Source organism: Caretta caretta, chromosome 5 (genome assembly GCF_965140235.1).
Source record: "Caretta caretta isolate rCarCar2 chromosome 5, rCarCar1.hap1, whole genome shotgun sequence".
Classification (NCBI taxonomy): domain Eukaryota; kingdom Metazoa; phylum Chordata; order Testudines; family Cheloniidae; genus Caretta; species Caretta caretta.
Genome location: NC_134210.1, coordinates 134,246,414 through 134,262,646, shown reverse-complemented (window position 1 = coordinate 134,262,646; position 16,233 = coordinate 134,246,414).

The following is a 16,233-nucleotide window of genomic DNA, read 5'->3' as shown; positions in this document are numbered from 1 at the left end:
GCTCATTTAAATTATCATCTGGTCTTTAGATCTGCTGAGGGTTAGGCAGAAGAAATCTACTACCCATTGGTTACAAAAAATATGTCTACCACTTTTAACATGGAGTCTTTTCATTATATGAAGATTATTATTGACTACTTAAGTATCTGGACCCAGTGAGATTCTCTAGCTAAGAAAGCAAAATGATTATTTTTACTACGTAGACTGTGATGATATGCACACACAGATTATACAAATCAAATTTTATATCACAATGGAGAACTTTGCCTTTTAGGTCTGAAAATGTACATCCTGATGTCCATTGTTTCTATATATTTTAATAGCAGATATGTCATTCAGCTATTCAACCACGAACAATAATTCATAGGGTCAAACAGCTGGTGCTGACCTAATAGATAAAACAAGTCTATCTACAAAGAAGTCTGAAATATCAATACAAGTGAAAATACCCCTTATTCTATTTTTTTTTTTCAAATGTAGAGAACAGCCAGTAAGGGAGAAAAAAAGGCACCAAAACACACACAGTGTAGTGCAAGATGCTCCCTAAAAACTTCCATCAGAGCTGTGCAAAAATATTCTCAACAGTGGCCAGGCATGATGGGCCAGATACTCAGCTGATTTAAATCAGTTATATTGCAGCAACACAGATTTACACTGGATGAGGATCTGGCCCCTTGTTGCTGAGGATGTGCCTAAAGCACAAACTTTTGATGTGCCCTTCTTAAGGCATTTTTGTGGAAATGAAAGGCAGTTTCCAGGCATTTTGCCATGATAATGGAAAGTGTACACTAGGGAAAAATTCAGGATGTTGTCCTAGGTGTGGAATCACAATATTTTCCTCATTAAACACTGTTTTTGCACACAGCAGTAGCAACAGTTAGTCCATGACCAGTTTTGGCAATGCTCACGAACATCTCTGTCTTTGTACGTTAGTACTCCCAAGGTGGGAACGTATAGTATCACTCAACTCTTAGCCCCACCCCCTTTGAGTTGTCCTCAAGTTGTTCCATCCACATGTTATTTAATGAAGAATGTCACACATCCCCTCTTTTCTCCACTTTCTGGTTCTTTCACCCTCAGAAACCTGTAGCATAGCCAGCATCTTTCCAGGTAAGGACAATGGAACAGGGAGACCCTTTGGAGTCTGTCAATGCTATTCCTTAAATTAGCCACAGAGGTCGCTGTTGAGCACAGGGAGGCAACCACTGGCCCTCACCCCTTGCTCCTCCAAACTCTTTCAGAAGGATACTCAAACATTGACCAAAGTATCTGTCCGTATACATTGGAATATTCACAACTCAGTGAGGAGCCTAATATCAAAATAGTGTGTTTGAGGTATTGTTCCATTGCATGGGGGAAGGTTAGATGATGACAAGTACTATTAACAATATGGTAGCTATTGCATATCACTGCATCGTTCTCTGGCGTGTTACCTTGTGTGTATGGAGTCAAGTTTATTCCTTCTGCAGTTCTTGATGTTGTTGTAAATCAACATACAGTAACACTATTTCTCTTATCAGATGCTTGGTATGTTTTGCCCTGTAACTGTAATTAGGAAAGGTTAAGCTCAAAACCTGTTTTCCCCAACTAAGTCAACACAAACACAATCCACGTAGTGCTTAAAAATAAGACATTTGAGAGCAGGCATATTCCATGCAGTTTATTAAAATACTGAATCTCATGCTGAATAGATTAGTAGGTCTGAACTGTTCAGAAAGAAATCTCATAATGGACCTCTTTGCAGGGATTCTGTATCCACGTCTTGTTTTTTATCGAGGCAGGTTAAGAAGCTATTTTGCTACAATACATTTTTTAAAAAACACAGATCCAATTTTGAATGGTGTATTTGACACATGGCCTCTTGTTTAATATAAAAAGGGAAACCATTTTAAAGATATGCTGGTATATACAGATATTGGCGTGTATACCAGTTTACACTTCCTCGCCAGACCAGTATTCTTTTCTTTTCTATAAATGCGGTGCAGGTTGGTAACAAAATTAATACCAACTGGTGGCTGCTAGAAGGTCTATATCAGGGGTTCTCAAACTTCCCCATGTCCCCCTTCTGACAATAAAAATTACTACATGAGCCAGCCTGAGACCCACTGCACTAGGCGTGGGGGTGGAGTGGCGGCAAAGCTTGTAACCTGAGTCCCACCACTCAGGGCTGAAACCCTCAGGCTTTGGCCTTAGGTGGTGGGGCTTGGGCTTCAGCCCTGTGCCCCAACAAGTCTAAGCCAGCCCGGGCGACCCCATTAAAATGGGGCCGTGACCCACTTTGGGGTCCCGACCCACAGTTTAAGAACTGCTGGTCTATATGACATACATTTATTGGTGTTAGTCCAGCTTCCAGTATACGGAGGGTGAGATTTTTCAAGACTGCAAAAAGAGTTGGGCTCCCAGTACCCAAAACCGCCTTCTGTGTGTCCATATCACATCTCCACCATTGGCACCCTAGTTTGAAGACATGGCAGAGATTTGTGCCTCTTCTGTGCCCAGAAAAAGGACTTCAGTCTTTCCACTGTTGGCAATCTGGAAACTTTCACGATCACAAACTCAGCAAAAAGAGGGTTTTTTTAAAATATGCCGTTGGATGAGAGAGAAATGACCACCACAAAAACACTGTCCTTCTGCTAAGCAAAGACTCTTTTTTTGCATCGCAACATAAAGCCAAAAACAGGTGTGTCAGCAAAGCCAGCTTCAGATGGAATACTGAGCTGCGGACGCTTTTCATCAGAAATGGAGAAGTGTGGCTAGTAAGATATCCCAGCCAGCCAGCCACACACAAGAAGCATAAATTACCACATGCCAGCGAATCTAACAGTCTGCCAAAACCCAGGTAGTTCACAACCAAATGATTCCATTGTCTGCCAAAAATATCTTGTTGTGGCAGGATTTTTCAGCAAAAAAAACCCAGAACCTAAATTGGAAAACATGAATAAAACTTGAAAACAAACACCTTAAAATTACCTGGCCTTGGATGAACTCTACACAATCTCTTGAAATTAAACCTATTATCTAAGACCTGCAATTAGAAGGAAGCTACATGTCACACAAGAGAGAAAGGTAGAAGATCATTCCTGAGACTGGACTTTTCAGGCATGCTTTCAGCCGACCATTGCTAACTCTTCCATATCATCACTCCTGCAGACTATATTAGCATATACCTTGGAAAGCCACCAGGTTTCCATACTAGCTTTAGCCACAATCTGGAGCATCATTAGAAGTGTTGAGGCACTGAGTGTTGGAAGCTCTGATGGGAATCTCTGCCCTAGCTCTTAACATCAAGAACACAAGACGGCATCAATGATGCAAGCCAATTTGTAGGGATTTTTACATTTCACAAAACGGATCACCGTTTATGGCATTCAGACTTACAGGGTTGGGTTTTCTGCTAACTGATTTGATACCTAGCTACCAGCCCTGGCTGTGTTAAAGATGATAGCATATGTAATCTACCTTGGGGAATATGGGTATGGGGAGAAACAGCTCCACGGCTAAGTACATCAGTTTCAAATTGCTCTCTACACCCCTGGTTAACATGTGTTTCATGTTGCAAAACTGAGTGTTGCTACATAAAATAGCCAGCAAGGATACCTCTCAATGATTTTTTATCTGCTAGAGAGAGAGCACCTGCCATATTTTTGGTATTTTGCTGTTTTCATTTAGATATATAGTATTGCCAGACTTAACTTTGCCTCTGCCACACTTGTTACTCTCTCCAATGACTTAAGTACATAGTTCTTGCCTTCATAAGGCAGGAGTATGCCATACCTAGTTTTCACGGTCATTTTTCTATGTGCTATCCACTACTTATTTCCATACAGGCAAACACCTGGCTCCGTTTTCCCCCTGTCTCGTGCAGAGGTGGTCTGACAGTTTTGTTTTTCAGAAAAAGCAAGGTTTGTTTGTTTTTTTTAAAAAATTCCTGTTACAGAAAACAATGTCTTTTACCCTCATCAGACTGACGCATCATGCTCTGAGTTGTGACATGTCCCACCCAGTTCCATCACTCCACTTTATGTCACCATTGTCATGACATGGGATGTGACTGATATGAGTGGATGGGAGGTTGGGAGATTTCCAAATGTGCAACAACAAAACCAAATAAAACATAATTGGCATCGCTATCGTTTCCAAAAAATATGTAAAATGACCCTTTGAGATGACTCTGAGAGATGACACCGTTGACAATCTTTTTTGTAAGTTATTAAATCGCCCAGTACGAATTCACCCATGCTACATGCAGATTGCCTAGCCGCCACTGATTTTTGATGATACATGTATTAGAAGCAGGCTACTTTGGCACAGCTCTAGATGGTGCATGAACTCCTCCTGCTTTGCTAATTTAATCCTTGTTGACACTGCCATCCTCCAGGCTCCAGCTCATCCGCTGACAAGAAATGCAAACGAATGAGATTTATAGCTTGGGCCGTTTTCAAATTTTCAAACAAGGTGAGGCTCCCATTGCTTTGCTGCACTGAATGAGGAGCTTTTGGTTGCAACTCCTTTGGCTAAGCGACTGTGTATCAATACCGCTCCCTAAGAGCCACAGCCTCCCTGCATTTAGCAGAGATGATATTCCCTCTTGCTCAATTAATACTGCATTTCAAACCCTTATAGCATTGCTTGCCCCTTTCACAACCATGTGGAGGTCTACGCGAACACTTCACGTAAGGACCCATTCAATATCAGAGCAGGTTCAAAATTCTCCTGCATTTGCTAACATCGGCCCAGGTTCACAAACAGCCTGCAACTCCAGGGTGATGTTTGCATCTGCTCTTCTGACTTCCCTACCCTAATGTGCCCACAGCTGTTCACCTTAACTTGTTTGTTTTCTGTGGTTCTGGTGACTTGCTTTCTTTCCTGTTTCCTCTCCCCTGGGTTTTTGATGTAGACAGTGTCTGCTTCCCCTGCAGCATCAGTTCAGGCTGACTCCAGGTGTAGAAACATAATCCTCATCATACTATACCAGGAACCACTTGGGATTACCTGACCACCTGAGGCTAGGAATGACAAGCCCCATCGATCACTGGGGTCCACAGGGAATCCAGAGTTTCTGCACTAGGGACGATGGAGTGTCTCTCAGTGAGGTGGCTACAGAGGGAGTGGGGCGTGTCTCTGCCTCCACTGAACTTCTTAGTGTGTTGGGGTTTCACCTTGACTTGCCTCCCAGAATATCCTAAGGACAGGGAAGGCAAGTAGCCAGTTCTGTGCAGCCCCCCTTGACAACTCTGCAGAGGCAGGTCAGACAAACAGCGGCATCTAAGAGCCAGGTGAAGCCAGGTACACCCAACAGGAAAGAAAGCAAGTCACCAGAACCACAGAAAACAAATAAGTTGAGGTGAACAGCTGTGGGCACATGAGGTACCTGTGTAGAACCCAAAGCTCCCAACTTGCATTGGTTGGTTCTCTGCCAGCTCCAGCAGCTAGCCTTTGCACAGCCCCCATCGTACGGAGTGTCTGGAAACTCACACAAGCACCACTTAGATAGCTGAAGTGAGTGGTAATAAGACCGTAAGAATGGCTGTACTGGCTATTCGGGGTCAGATCAATGGCCCATGCAGCCCGGCAGCCTGTCTTCTGGGAGTGGCCAGTGCCCAGTGCTTCAGAGAGAATGAACAGAAGAGGGCAATACAGTGCAATACAGACCGAGCCAGGCACCGCTAGGCTACCAGCTTGAATCTAGCCAAAATTGATAGTGAATGAAAGTTGTTGGCATGTGATGGTAAAACTGTTGCCTTTAGGTAGTGAGTTCTGTAGTCTCCATCCTCTTCTCAGAGGACAGACATCCACAGCACACAACACCCCACACGAATTGCCAGCTGCCTGGGCAAAGAGGAGAATGCTCCCACTGGAAGTAATATCACAAGGTCAGGGATAAGCCAAAACTGGCAGGGCAGAAGAAACTGCCAATTCTGCTACCTGCTCTGTGGATGAATAAAGGACTTCATACCCTGTAACTGCCAATCTGGCTTTTCTTCAGCAGCACAAGTTTCACTAATAAATAGAAATAAAATTTGCTCAAATTTTAAGTGACAGTAAAACTCCTTTTCCTACATTTTTAATGGTCTCTTGCAGAAGGCGCAAGGGGGATAATGGGGAACGGTCTCTGTATTACCTTGTTAACAAGCTTCCGCTACCAGTAATGAACACCCTAATATACTATGGAGAAGAGAGCGTGATGTCTGTGCACATACTGTACCGGAAGAGTGCTAGCGAACTGAATCATGCAATTTACATTGCATCCTTTCTAAACTATTTCCTACCTGCAGTTTAAGAAATGTTAAGTGTCAGGAGCCAGAAAGGGCAAGAGATACCAGTGTGTTTAAGGAGAGGCAAGGAACAGAATCAGAGACAAACAGGAGGCATTGTAAAGAACACAGGATCTGGTAAACGGTAAGAAGGCAGGAAATAAAAATATTAAGATCAGAAACGAAAATAAGTCTAAATGAGCATGAAGCATCTCAACATCTGTGTGTAGAGAAAGTGAAATTAAGAAATAAGGCTTCTTAAGAAGTGGTACAGGAGACTGGGGTAGAAGGAGACAGCTAATATTAAACAGCTGTTTTGCATCCAAAAGTAATCACTCTCATTCCACTCTGTTTTCACTACAATGTACACAACCATATCATTTGACTGTAAGATATACAGGGCAGCAAATCTGCCTCTGGTTCCTTGCTTTACCTGTTGTGAAGCACTATTCAGAGCTCTGGTGCTACAGGAATAATAACCACAATATTACAGACAGAGAATGTGGATGTTTAGAGCAATTGAGGATCAGATTCCCAAGAAAGAAAGAAGAGGATTTTTAAAGAAACATGCTGATGCAGAAGAGCCTCATTAAATGGCACTAACAGGGGGGAGCCTTATTGGAGATTTAATGAGGACTGGATTATCAGTCACCAAGGATGGGACCCATTAAGCTATAATAATGCTGCCTGCCCTGGCAATATCAAGAAGAGAGGACAAAGCTGTGGCATGTTCTCTAGCTATCATCACAGAGCCAGTTGTGGTGGTCGTTCATTGGTCATTAATTTTTTTTTAAATGAAAAAATTTCAAGTATTTTATTATGCACTACTGCTACTGACATATCATAGAATCATAGAATATCAGGGTTGGAAGGGACCTCAGGAGGTCATCTAGTCCAACGCCCTGCTCAAAGCAGGACCGATCCCCGACTAAATCATCCCAGCCAGGGCTTTGTCAAGCCGGACCTTAAAAACTTCTAGGGAAGGAGATTCCACCACCTCCCTAGGTAACACATTGCAGTGTTTCACCACCCTCCTAGTGAAAAAGATTTTCCTAATATCCAACCTAAATCTCCCCCACTGCAACTTGAGACCATTACTCCTCGTTCTGTCATCTGCTACCACTGAGAACAGTCTAGATCCATCCTCTTTGGAACCCCCTTTCAGGTAGTTGAAAGCAGCTATCAAATCCCCCCTCATTCTTCTCTTCTGCAGACTAAACAATCCCAGTTCCCTCAGCCTCTCCTCATAAGTCATGTGTTCCAGTCCCCTAATCATTTTTGTTGCCCTCCAATGGACTCTTTCCAATTTTTCCACATCCTTCTTGTAGTGTGGGGCCCAAAACTGGACACAGTACTCCAGATGAGGCCTCACCAATGTCGAATAGAGGGGAACGATCACGTCCCTCGATCTGCTGGCAATGCCCCTACTTATACATCCCAAAATGCCATTGGCCTTCTTGGCAACAAGGGCACACTGTTGACTCATATCCAACTTCTCGTCCACTGTAACCCCTAGGTCCTTTTCTGCAGAACTGCTGCTGAGCCATTTGGTCCCTAGTCTGTAGCAGTGCATTGGATTCTTCCGTCCTAAGTGCAGGACTCTGCACTTGTCCTTGTTGAACCTCATCAGATTTATTTTGGCCCAATCCTCCAATTTGTCTAGGTCCCTCTGTATCCTATCCCTACCCTCCAGCGTATCTACCACTCCTCCCAGTTTAGTGTCATCTGCAAACTTGCTGAGGGTGCAATCCACACCATCCTCCAGATCATTTTTGAAGATGTTGAACAAAACCAGCCCCAGGACCGACCCCTGGGGCACTCCACTTGATACCGGCTGCCAACTAGACATGGAGCCATTGATCACTACCCGTTGAGCCCGACAATCTAGCCAGCTTTCTATCTACTTTATAGTCCATTCATCCAGCCCATACTTCTTTAACTTGATGGCAAGAATACTGTGGGAGACCGTGTCAAAAGCTTTGCTAAAGTCAAGGAACAACACGTCCACTGCTTTCCCTTCATCCACAGAGCCAGTTATCTCGTCATAGAAGGCAATTAGATTAGTCAGGCATGACTTGCCCTTGGTGAATCCATGCTGATTGTTCCTGATCACTTTCCTCTCCTCTAAGTGCTTCAGAATTGATTCCTTGAGGACCTGCTCCATGATTTTTCCAGGGACTGAGGTGAGGCTGACTGGCCTGTAGTTCCCAGAATCCTCCTTCTTCCCTTTTTTAAAGATGGGCACTACATTAACCTTTTTCCAGTCATCTGGGACCTCCCCCGATCGCCATGAGTTTTGAAAGATAATGGCCAATGGCTCTGCAATCACATCAGCCAACTCCTTTAGCACTCTCGGATGCAACGCATCCGGCCCCATGGACTTGTGCTTGTCCAGTTTTTCTAAATAGTCCCAAACTACTTCTTTCTCCACAGAGGGCTGGTCACCTCCTCCCCATGCTGTGCTGCCCAGTGCAGTAGTCTGGGAGCTGACCTTGTTCGTGAAGACAGAGGCAAAAAAAGCATTGAGTACATTAGCTTTTTCCACATCCTCTGTCACGAGGTTGCCTCCCTCATTCAGTAAGGGGCCCACACTTGACTTTCTTCTTGTTGTTAACATACCTGAAGAAACCCTTCTTGTTACTCTTAACATCTCTTGCTAGCTGCAACTCCAGGTGTGATTTGGCCTTCCTGATTTCACTCCTGCAAGCCCGAGCAATATTTTTATACTCTTCCCTGGTCATTTGTCCAATCTTCCACTTCTTGTAAGCTTCTTTTTTGTATTTAGGAGCAGCAAAGATTTCACTTTTAAGCCAAGCTGGTCGCCTGCCATATTTACTATTCTTTCTACACATCGGGATGGTTTGTCCCTGTAACCTGAATAAGGATTCTTTAAAATACAGCCAGCTCTCCTGGACTCCTTTCCCCCTCATGTTATTCTCCCAGGGGATCTTGCCCATCAGTTCCCTGAGAGAGTCAAAGTCTGCTTTTCTGAAGTCCAGGGTCTGTATTCTGCTGCTCTCCTTTCTTCCTTGTGTCAGGATCCTGAACTCAACCATTTCATGGTCACTGCCTCCCAGGTTCCCATCCACTTTTGCTTCCCTTACTAATTCTTCCTGGTTTGTGAGCGGCAGGTCAAGAAGAGCTCTGCCCCTAGTTGGTTCCTCCAGCACTTGCACCAGGAAATTGTCCCTTACATTTTCCAAAACCTTCCTGGATTGCCTGTCACGGCTGTATTGCTCTCCCAGCAGATATCAGGGTGATTGAAGTCTCCCATGAGAACCAGGGCCTGCGATCTAGTAACTTCTGCGAGTTGCCGGAAGAAAGCCTCGTCCACCTCATCCCCCTGGTCTGGTGGTCTATAGGAGACTCCCACCACGACATCACCCTTGTTGCTCACACTTCTAAACTTAATCCAGAGACGCTCAGGTTTTTCTGCAGTTTCATACTTGAGCTCTGAGCAGTCATACTGCTCCCTTACATACAGTGCAACTCCCCGACCTTTTCTGCCCTTCCTGTCCTTCCTGAACAGCTTATATCCATCCATGACAGTATTCCAGTCATGTGAGTTATCCCACCAAGTCTCTGTTATTCCAATCACGTCATAATTCCTTGACTGTGCCAGGACTTCCAGTTCTCCCTGCTTGTTTCCCAGGCTTCGTGCATTTGTACATAGACACTTGAGATAATCTGCTCATTGCCCCACTTTCTCAGTATGAGGCAGGAGCCCTCCCCTCTCACACGCTTCTGCTCGTGCCTCCTCCCGGTATCCCACTTCCCCACTTACCTCAGGGCTTTGGTCTCCTTCCCCCGGTGAACCCTAGTTTAAATCATAATAGTAAATATAAATATAACCCCCCCCCATAAAATAGAATTCAATACAAAATTCCAAAACAAGAATTTTCTGAAACCACCATTTTTTGGGAAAAGCCAGTTCACAGGACGTTTCAAAAATATTTGTTTTTGTTCCAAACGGGAACGAAATTTTTCTTAAAACGTCGAAGTTTCCTGCAAACCATAAATTCTGAACTTTGACCTGCTCTAGTAATTAACCATTGGAACGCATGACCAAGGGATAAGGTGAAGTCTTCATCACTTGAACTCGTTAAGTTAAAGGCTGGGGGCCAGATTTTAAAAGACATTTAAGTGCCTAAAAATGCAGCTATGCACCTAGTAGGATTTTTAGAAGTGCCTAGGTGCCTAACTCCCATTAGATATCTTTCTAAAAGCCCAGAAGTTATGGGCTTGATGCAGAAATTCATGGGGAAAGTTAAGGTCTGTTATGTAGAAGGGGAAACTGGATGATCAGAATGGCCTTTTCTGGTCTGAAAGTCTATGAATTACCGGGATCAAAACCATCAAAGCACAGAGACGGCGGTGGCAGTTCCCCTAAGAGCCATGGCTCAGAAGTGAATGCCTTTCTGAAGTCTCAACTCTGACAGACCAGTCACTGGAGGAGCAAATGCTCCTATTTCTTATAAGTTTCCTATAATTGCAGAAGCACTGTCTCAGGTATGTGGTTTCTGGGAGGAATTTTTTTTTAAATTGTTGAATGTATAGAGTTGTACGAATTCTATAGATTATAGCATGAACAATTTCATGACTGAAATACAGGCCAGGAAAAAGGAATGCTTTCCATTCCAGACTGAAATGACAGGGCCCCCAGTGGCAAACCTAGAATGAATATTTTTAATCCATGCAAAATTAGATTAATTGCAGTCACCTCCCACACTCCCATGAAGAATATTTGTCTTTGAAAATTTTCTATTGGGCAGTGACAAGAAACACCCTTCATTTGAAGATCTACCAGCAATATCAGCGTGTCTGTAAACACATTATCTCCAGTTAACTTATATAAATATATCCTTTATCAAACAGAAATTTGATACAAAAAAACCAGGTCACCTAAACATGAGCTGTTTTTATATTAAAAGCTTTTACATTGTTTACACATGGATGGACTAAATAAAAGCCCAGGTTCAATTCGGAAACTACGTTCTATCTAGAGCTGATCAGCATATGATTTTCCCTGCAAATAATTTAAACGAAAATTAATTGTTTTCCCCATTTACATCAACATTTTTCTTTGGGGGCACGAATCAGAGTCCACATCGCAGTCCTCATCAGTGCCCGGCCCAGGACAGGGAAACTAATGATCCAACTAGCCGACCAAATTTGGTGATGAATCTTGGTCACATGCCATCTGAGGCAGGTTGTGCATATATGCTAAGGAGAACATTTTTCTTTGAAATTTTTCATTAAAAAAGATGGAAAACCCAAATTTTCCTTTTTCAACAGGAAAAACTTTTCTTTGCCTTTCAGTTGCTGGAAAGCAGAATGAAAATGGACGTTATGTCAGAAAAATGTTCATTTAATTGAAAAAGCCATTTTCTGTCAAAAAAATGTTTGTATGGAAATTTTTTTATCAGCTCAGACTATATTCCACTTCATCGCTATGTGCTTAACTGGGACATCTGCTTTATTGAGACAACTCCCCAAGAACCAATTTAGCATAACAAATGGCAATGACTGCAACTTAATCAGAAGAGAATTAGCATTGTCTTCATGGAGATGTATTTAGCTAGTGCCAATGGGTTGAGTGGTGATTTACCAGCTGTTGTAGAAGGTGGGAAATTCTACACTCTGGGGGTAGGGAAGGAAAGGGAGGACTTCCCCCAGAACAGACTCAGAAGACATGGGCCTAACCTTTTTAGTTCTGAAGGAAGGAATGGCAGAGTCTGCAACTTGAAACACTAGTCAAGAGAGGAAGGGGAAGGAATTTAAAAGCAAAAAAACCAGAAGGAAGTTCTCTCCCCTTCCTCCCTCCCACCATCTTCGCCCCTCAACCTGAGAAAAAGCAACAGTAGTATTCAAACTCCTGAAGTGTTTCCTCAGGGGGAAGAAGGCCTGAAAACTTCCTCAAGTCCCCTTTTGTCCAAGTTACTTTGCCCCCATTTTCCTCACTCTTCTGCTCTCAATGGCTGGAGTCCCTCACACAACACTGCAGGACAGACATGAGTTACTCTGCCCAACTTAGAGCACAGAGGTGCTGTATCAGTACAGGAGTGGTTTCTTTCTATGTTATTTTTAAATTTAGAAGTGGCCTCTTTTCATCATGTCACTAGGTTGTCCCAGTTAAGAGGAGTCTACAGTATTGATAATGCAGCCGATCGATGGGCCATCTAAGACTTCATGGTACCATTTTACTGCATGCTGCAGCCACTTGGAGCTTTACAGTGACAGCAGAGACCAAACTCAGACCTTCTGAGCTCTCAGCTCAGGTTCCTACCACTCAGGCTAAATGAGAATCCTTGTTGGCTGTTAACTCTGAAGAGAAGGGAGAGTTAGAAGGAATGGAACTTTCTGAAGCATTTCCATCAGTCAAGCCCTAAACATTAAATTAGTTCATGCCCTTGACTCCCCTGGATCTTCTGTGCTGGAAATACAGGGGCCAGATACTCAAGTGGTGTAAATGGGTTTAATTCCACTGAAGTCAGTGCAGCAGTGGCCATTTACACCAACTGAGAATCTGGCCCATAAAATGAAAACATCCTGCTTGTTCCATTTTAGCATAGTTCCTGGGCACTGCTGGAACTGCTGAAGGCAGTGAGTTGATTTATTAGCCTAATCTCAGGAAATCATAGCAAACAATGCATACATAATCCTGGGTTTAAAGAAGCAGTAGTAGTGGCCCATTTAGTATGCTAAAACTAGGCTAGCCAAATTCATTTTCCTCTAAACTTCTACTCTGGGAAGGATTTTAGAGTAGGAAATCCCAGCTCACCAACAACACTGTCATTCCAAAATGATCACTATATTTCCAGAGAAAATACCAGCTAGCCGAGTGTAGTTTTGTTGCACACAATATTAGGTATGCAGAGCAACTGTTTTAGAACTCTCCTATCCCAGGAAGAATGTTAACAGGCCTGGTTCTATCACACAAGTCAAAGCTACCTTTCTGCAGCTGAAAAATGTTTAGATAGTCTTTACATTGTGAGTCATTATGGGCTACCAGAATAAAATATTTTCCTGTTTGCTTCAAGTATCAAAAAACCACCAAGCTGGCTGAGTTTGCCAAGAAACTAGAGACCAGCTAGCTTGATGCGAGACAAATGGAAGCATTTTAGTAAATATTTAAGAAAATAAAATGGAGGGATATTTGATAAAGCACAGGTTGCTGAAAAATTGCAAAGGTATGATCAGGTTTCAGAAGAGGCAGGTCATGCCTCAGAGAATTGCTGGAATTCTTTGCATGCACTGGATTGCCACCAGGACAGACAAGGGAAATAGCAGTGGACTTAGTTTTTCAAAGTATTCAACAAAGTTCCTCACTTGAGGTTAATGACCTGTGGAGCCGAGGAACAAAACAGAAGAAAAGTTGCTGAAGTGAAAAATGACTTTAAGGGCAAAAGCCACAAGGAAGCTGTAAATACAATATTGAAGGTGGGGGAAATGTTACCATTGGGTTTGCAGGTGAATAAATGGAGGGACCTCACTGAGTAATTATTTTTAAATGCTCATTAAAGGTGCTGGATTCATAGCCTGGAGTCCATGGAAGTACTCTTCTAATCCACAGCACTGGTAATGCCTGGGCACCTGCAATATGAGGTTCCTCCCACACCTTTCCGTGAATACACTTCAGTCCTAACCTGGGGTGAACAACTGGAGGTTTGAAAGGGTACTTCATTCTCCCGGACCATTTAGTCCTTGCCCTTTCTGCTGAGCTTGCCAACAGAAGTGCCAGTTGTGACAGAAGAAGCAGCTGGTCTCTTTCACCAACAGAAGTTGGTCCAATAAAAGATATTACCCCCCCCCACCTTGGCTCTCAGTTGTGACAGTGTCATGTACTGGCTAGTGCACACATTCCACGGCCTGGAATGGCTGACAGGGCTCAAGTGTGTATTAAAAATGGAGGTGTTTAAACTATTCATAATGCAATGCAAGATGACTTGAAGTTCAAGATTTTCCACAGCATGTCACAAGCTGAAAAGAGGAGGCCACATCTGCAAAACGTCTCACTTGCCATTTGTTTTTATTTTCAAAGTGAAATGGAGCCATTTTATGGTGAAAACTAGGGCACTTTACTGATTCGCACTTGACAGAACTATACACATGTTTCAGTCCACCCATCAAAACCAGGTACGTGGTTCTACACCTTCAATACGAGAAATGGCCATATCACTGACATTTTACTTAAAAAGGCGTGTTGAAGGTGCAACAGGATATGAAATAAAATTGGTGAAAATTCAATCAAGTCATATGGGCGACTCCCTATGTTAAGGTTCCGTTTATAAATAGTTTATAAGTGATTCACAGATAGTTTAATAAATGGTAAATCAATTGTTGCAGATTGTTACAGAGTACAACAGGTTAATTGACACCATGACTATAATCAGCCTATCACCTTCTATTGGGGGGGCTTATGTCCAACCATAACCAGGTTTGGAAAGATTCAATTTTTATCGCTAAATGTTGATAAATGTCAATTTCACCGTATACACCAAATTGACAAAAAAAATTTCAATCGATAATCAAAATTTACAGATAGCCAAAGTACGAAAAATGTTGCTCGAGCTCTTACAGTCAAAATCCAGTGATTTAGACTTTTTAATTAGACTTATTACAAATAGACTAGTGAATGAACAGTAAAAACAGAGATCATTTGTCGATTTAAGGCTATTTACTTTATATATTTTGACATGACATTGACAATTTGTGTTTTAACACTTTATAAAGCTTTACCTTTTTGAATCTCAACGTCTGTCATTAAATAACCCGCTGACCTGCCCCCCCCCGCATAATCTCCCACAACTGTGAAAATTTAAATAGATAAAAATCTAAAAAAAGCTTAAAAATAAACATTATCCATCAAAATTATAAAAAATTAATTCTGCTGAGCCTGTCTATAACACATTACTATTCATGTCTGTAACATGGTTACATCATCTACTAATCATTTATTAGCCCCTTATAAAGTATTCATATATGGATCTTTACTCTGACATGTGCCTATTATATGTATGAATTTTGCAAGGCTCTAGTCAAATTCAATTTTTCTTTAAATCAGGTGTTAAGAGCTTGAGCTGTTCAGTGTTTCAGGATTGAGCCCCAAATCAATGGCAAAACGCTACAGAAATCATCCCAGGTGAGGATCCAGCCCTCTGAGCAGAAGGACTGGAGTTCTTTCCCTACTAATTTCACAGATAAGACATGGAAGGATTTAGAGCGCCTGCAGTGAGTATGTGGACTAGTAAATTGCAAATGCATCTTAATCCAGGTATACAGCCTATAAACCGAATAACGTCTTGAAGCAAAGAATAAAAAAAGCAGCTGTATTTGCTGAAAAGGCAATGCTGTGCTTTATAGTGTAGGAGAGAGAGATTTGGGAGCACTTGAAGAAAAATCCCTGGAGTCCCCAGCTCTATGTACAGTGCTGCATGGCTACAGCGAGCAAAGCAGATGTGATTCTGTGTTATACTGCAGGAGTACAATATAAATCAAGGAAGGTGGTAGTAGTGTAAATGTTATATTTATAATGGAAATGCTGATACAACCCCAATTTATAGAGGTGCGAGCAGCAGCAGCCATAATATGGCTAAATATCATTTAAGCAGTGTTTGCAGATTTGATCACTGTATCTGAACAGGAACATACTGCATTCACTCTTGAAGAGGTAAACCGTCAGCTATGAATCAACAAGAATGACTGAATACATACCGCACTAGCCAAAACTGAAAAAAAGAATCTTTATGTTGATATTGTATTAGTTCTTTACATCTCAAAAGCTGGAGGAAGCAGTCAAATCCATAGCACTTTCTTCTTCTATAAGTTATATTAAAAAACTCAATTGGTTCAGGATTTATTGCTCTGAATTGAGAGTGAACTTCAGAAATTCATACAAAAGAGCCATCTCATTACAACAAGATTTAAAAAGACTCTGGCTCAGAATTCATCAGGAAAAGTTCACATGGAATATATAAAA